Here is a 6,000-nt window from a genome sequence, read left to right on the forward strand (position 1 = left end):
ACTGTCTTCATCTTATAACCAGAGTCGCAGAAACTCACTGACTGATAGGTGCATATTCTACAATTGCTCTGGGGCTTCTTAGGCTACACACAAGCAGACGTGGATTTAAAGCGAGGGCCCTTTAAGAATCCAGGAGGAGCTATATACCCCTTTGGTGGCATGTAAGGATTTTATCAGCTCTGCACCGCTCCATTCTCAGGTAGAGTTTGCTTACACTTTACATAACAGAAGACTTCTCTCTTAAAGTTTGAAGAAAACAAGGTAAACATATGCCTGGGAAGCACCAAGTATGGTTTTGCTTGTGGCTCTGAGGTTCACGTTGTACTCATAACATCCTGTTCTTCTCTGCTGGCTGTGATGTGGTAGATAGCGGTCCCTCCCCGACGGCTGTTAACAGCTGAGCTCATTTTTCATAAGGATGCTGCTGTGTGAGACCGAGGAAATGGGCCACTGCCGCCTCCCTCTTTGTTACTCTTACAGTTAAGGATGGGTCTTCCCAGCTGCTTTGAGAATGCCCTTTCCATCTTCTCTAAAATTAGGTCTTGAATTCCTTTGGGATGTGTGGCAAACTTAAACCTTTACTGGAAGCCCAGAGAGTATTAGTGACTGGGAAATAAGTCTCACAAAAAAAAAAAAAAGTTCACTTGTTTAGCATAGGCAAAATCTGCTCTGTTGAACTCAGCAGCTGTAGAGTCAGGAAAGGAAGTGGCTGTTGGGGAAAGGTGTGATAACTGAGACTGAGAAAAAGCAGCGTAAGTGAAGTCATCATAGGGACTGGGATTTCTGACTTCTGATCCTCCCTTCAGTAGGGGACTGAAGGGCTGAGAGATGACTTTTTGTACAATATATTTATCGACTTCCAAATGATCTTGTGCCTAAAAATCACATCTATTGCAAAGACATAAATGGAATAAGGGATAAAATCTCACTTCTGTGGTCAACGAGCTGCCTCAAAATTAGTTCACTGCATTTGGAGATTCTGAAGGCATAACTAGAAAAGGAATGACTTCTTCTGGTCGATTACAAAGGAAAGTATTTCCCTTCTGTCCTTGCAAAGTCACCGTTTAGGAGACAGACAACACAGTGGGGTGTGTTTACTTAGATGACCTTTGTTAGACAGTGTAATGTGCATCCATCCTCTGACTGTCCTTCTCATTGAGCAGTTCCAAAACTGGCCTCATCACTGGAATCATGAGATGCTTTGGAAAGAATAGAAAGATCCTTTGTCAAACTGAGACCTACTGAGTAGAAACACATAAGAACAAGGCCATCTGTAATTATACTTAGGTGATTTTTTTTTTCTGGTGGGGGAGGTAATTAGGCTTATTTATTTATTCTTAGAGGAGGTACTGGGGATTGAACCCAGGACCTCATGCATGCTAAGTGTGTGCTCTACCACTTGAGCTATACCCTCCCCCCCTATTCTTATAATCAACCAGAGAGCCATCACTCTAGTCTTCTCTCATTAGGATGGATAAATCAATCAGATTAGCAACTTGCCATTTGAAATCTGTAGACATGACCTACAGGCCAGGCCAGCGTTCAATTAGGGGTGGAGGGTAGGGAATGGAAGGTGAAGATTAGCGAGATATGGCAGAAGTAAGGCAGGGCTGATGTAGGCAGCTTGGAAGCATCATACACGAAGTCCTTGTATCAAGTATAGAGGATTCTTGAGATGGTTGGTTGTCTGGACGGGTTTTGAAGATTGGTTTGTTAAAAGAATAAAAAGTAGCAAAGCCCACTTGGCCTCCTTCAAGTAAAAACAAAAATCTTGTGTCTGTCTGGCTATAGGGTCCAACATTTTTATGCTATTCTTCATAATCAGGAATCAGAGATATGTATTAAAACCCCATTCCTTCCAAACAGAGACATGAAACAGAAGAAATCTAAATATAGTCATTTCAATGCAACAGACATGTAGATGGTATGTTAGTTAGTATCCCTTTTCTACCTGGGAGAGGACATCACATGCCCATTTACTCATTCAGTCATTTCGTTCACCATCAATTATTGAGCAAAACCCATACTCTTGCCTGGTGGCAGAGGATGGGGAAATGAATACATAAAACTTGGTCTCTGCCCTCTAGATGGTCACAGTTCCGAGGGCATGTAAGAAGACTGAATGATTAGCTGTCCCTGGGCAGGAGAAAAAGGTATATCAGGGAAATTTTAGAGAAGGAGATGCCTGCGCAAGGTGTTTAAGAATGAAAGGGAGACTCACCCAGAAAATGGACCCAGTCCATAGCTTGAACAAAGGCAAAATGGCCTGGTGGGTCTGGAGAAGTCTATGTGATTTGCTGTCATAGTGTGAGAGGGAAAATAGTGGACATGATCTGGTGGTTTGGAATTGGAATCATGCAAGGTCTTGAATGTCCATGTTTCTGTTTTAAGGAAAGAACTTGGCACAACCCAACCATGTGAAGAATTTATAAACATGCAGCAGAAGAGAACAGAAGCTGCCCAAAGGCCCGGGTGAGTCTTTGTGAACTCTTGCTTTCATTGTGTATATAACTTGGGATTGGGGTTGGAAGAATCTACCTTTCAGAGAAGCTGGATATATTAATATGGTAATTCACAACTTATAGAGAATTGGTATGTATTTTCCTTAGCTGCAGAATGTTTTTTAAAAAAATGAAAACCACTTCTAGCTTCAATTTTAAAAAGCTTTAACTTGAGGGACCATTAGTCATGAAGGTGTTTTCATAGCAAATGTGTGTGGGACGTCCTAGCTTTGTTGGCACTGGTTCAAGAGAACTTATATTATTAAATCTGGACAAGGCCGGGCATGATGGAGGAAAAAATTCATGGCACTGTTCCCATAGCATGAGGTCTCCATTTAAGGGCAAGATAAACGAAAGGCAAAGAGCAAGGAGAGAAAGTGCTGGAATGAAAACAAGTAACAAAGGGAAGATAAAAATGGAAATCCCAGTTCAGTGTGAATAATAGGAATGCAAATGGTGCTACTAAAATAGGAAGGAACATTACTTTTCAAAACGGCAAAGCAAAGGAAAATTGTAGTAGCAAAAGCATTTTGCATGGTAAAATTGTACACTGTGTATGCCTCTCAAGCAAAGCCACCTACTCTAATTTTTCCCAGCACGATGCTGTGAATTTGGTGAGTCATTTTTTGGAGGTTTACTACAAGTCCCAATCTGCATAATTTTTTTTGTATAATACATTTGGGTTAAATCTTCCTTTTCCCAGCAGCTACCTACTAATGCTCCTATTTTATAGCTAAAATTTTTCACCTGGGCTACAAAATAAACCACTTTTTAAAAATTAATAACTTTATGGAATGATCTCTAGGATTTGTTATTAAGTTAAAAAATCATGATGGCAAGAAGTGTTTATGGTATGCTCCTGTTTATCTAAGAAGAAGATAATCTGAATATAAATTTGCTTATATTAAAATACATCTCAGGAAAAAGTTATTTATGAGGGAGTGAGTGAGGAAACGAGGTGTAGGGGACAGGATTCGAAGTTAAATGTCTCTGAATATATTTTGTTTCTGTTTTATAATTCAAAAACATGTAAGTATTTTACATGATTTTAAAACAAAGTTAATCACGAGACGAAGCACTCTCTAAAAATTGAAAGCAAAATGGCACAAATGGACCTGAGTCTCAAATTAGTGGCCTAAAACAGAGAGAAATTATTTCAAGTGACTACTGTAGCTATACCGTAAGAAAAAAACTATCAAAAAATATTAAACTGTTTTTTCTAATTTTTTTGTTAGTGATAGTATTGTTACTGTTTTATATTTTCTTTCTTTCTTTTTCTTTCTTTCTTTTTCTTTCTTTTCCTTCCTTCCTTCCTTCCTTCCTTCCTTCGTTTCTTTCTTTCCTTTCTTTCTTTCTTTCTATCTCCTTCCTTTCTCTCTTTCTTTCTTTCTCCTTTCTTTCTCTCTTTCTCACTGTTTTGTGTCCTATGGAATAAAACAAATGAGAAATTATGTTGTTGGGAATTAGATTTTTGGTGTGAAAGAAGGTAATTCTAATGTACGATCAGAGAGGTTAAGTAAAAACCTTGCAGTTTTGAATTTATACTGTAATTGTCAATTGAAATTGTGATATACTTTAACACAAAAAATACAAATTCCTTAGCTCACAGAAAAGACCTGGAATCAGTGACTAGCTCAGTAAAAATGAATGCCACTGTATTCATTAACTAGGTTCAAAACTTAGATTGTGATTTCTTAACACTATTCCCCTCTTAAAAAGAACCAGGGCTCCTTGGGAGAGAACTGAGTCCAGCTCTAGGGCAGGAAATACGTAACAAAGAGCCTGGAATAATTTACAAAACCAAAGAGTGGAGAAGCTATCAATGACTTTTGGGGTTATGTGTAAAATACTCTGGGAGCCAACTAGGCAAGGCTTTCTGCAGCCAAAGATGGGCCAATTTGAGCATCAATAAAATAACTGCAATGGACTGAAACACATCCATTATGTTTAAACTTATACTGATTCTAAAACATATACCCACACACACACATAGCACCAAAAAAATCCCCTCAACCCCCCCGCCCCAAACCATTTGTCCTCTTTAGAGGATACTAGGTAACCAAGTCATAAATTTGAAAGCTAAAAGTGAAGAGAAGCAATCCAATGTATAGCCTATCTTTTCTGTACACTACACCACTGAGTAACTAGATAGAAAATAGCTTCTGATTCAGAGCAAAATGATAATAAAAGTATTAGACAACTGGGGAAATGTGAGCACAGATTGTATAGTTAGTAATATTGTGGACTTACTGTTAATTATCTTTAGTTATGATAACGAATTTTCATTGTGTTTAAGAAAAAGTTATCTCTGAAATAAATATGTATATCTATCTGATATTTATGCATATATAATTATACATATAACATATACATTTACAGATAAAATGTCGTGATGTTTTAGTTTTAGTGCTAAATAATCCAGTGGATGTGAGGGTGAGGAGCATTGGATGGGGGTATAAATAGAATAAAGTTGACCATGAGTTGAAAATTGTTGAACCTGAATCATGTGGGCTTATTATATTATACTTTTTCTTTTGTATATATTTGAAATTTTCCATGTAAATGTTTTTAAAAAATCAGTTGCTTTGCTTATCTTTTTTTGTAACCTGATAATCCTGCTTTCCAAAGTATTTTTATGCTCACAGGGTAAGTACTCAGTGAGTATTTGGTAACAGTCATGCTGCTGTTGGTGAAGGTGTCTCTCTAGGATTATTTAAGATTCTCAATGTGGATGAAAATTGGAGGATAGAGAATGAATTCTAAGTATTATTCAGGCTAGTTGGCGGGTAACTCCTTTTGGGCAGTCATGAGTTTTCAGACTAAAACATCTGATGTTTGGAGTTCTAAGGGAGACTTTGATCTTAAAGTGAAAGATATTGGTTCTCTTATCTAGGAGTGATACTTCCTTGAACCACAAGGAAACAGTTTTTCCAACTCAGTTGCTCATGAAAAATTGACATGTTGTGCTCTCATGATTGATTAAATCCTCAGCTTCAGGAAAGACTCATCACTAATTATTTACCTTAAAGCAGAATAGCTCATGACTAGCTCTGTTCAGTAAGTATCTGTAGTTCTTTACCAGTAAGACCCATGCTTCAACACACTGCTGTCATCTTGAAGGTTTAGTCTGCATAATTTTTTAGTTGTGAAACATTTTCTGGTATTACTCCATTGATATTTTTCTCTCTTAGTTAATTTTGCTCTGAAACAATAATTCTTATCTATGACCTTCTGGATTGATCCTGTGATTTGCCCCCCCCCCCAACTTCTGTCCTACTTTCCATCTCTATTATTTTGATCTAATTTCTGGGCAATTTCTGCTTTATACTCCTAACATTTTTATTTGTTTAAAAATTTCTATTCATGCAGAAAGGATCCTTTCTTATATTTCTGCCTGTTTCTTTTTTTTTTAAATAGCACTCTATTCTTGTTTCATTTTTTCAAGGAGAAACAATTTTTTATATTTCTCTGAAAGTGTAATATTTTTGAAGTTTTCTCC

General features: G+C 37.3%; 1 long non-coding RNA gene across 1 annotated transcript in view; it reads left to right on the forward strand.

The window, feature by feature from the left end:
- LOC140700213 (uncharacterized) overlaps positions 1–2,469 on the forward strand; it is a 187,327-nt gene extending 184,858 nt beyond the window's left edge. Inside the window, exon 3 of the long non-coding RNA XR_012078538.1 lies at positions 2,392–2,469. This is a non-coding gene — a long non-coding RNA (uncharacterized lncRNA). The remainder of the gene's footprint in view (positions 1–2,391) is intronic.
- Positions 2,470–6,000: the final 3,531 nt, after the last annotated feature.

The sequence above is a fragment of the Vicugna pacos genome, chromosome 12 (genome assembly GCF_048564905.1).
Source record: "Vicugna pacos chromosome 12, VicPac4, whole genome shotgun sequence".
NCBI lineage: Eukaryota > Metazoa > Chordata > Mammalia > Artiodactyla > Camelidae > Vicugna > Vicugna pacos.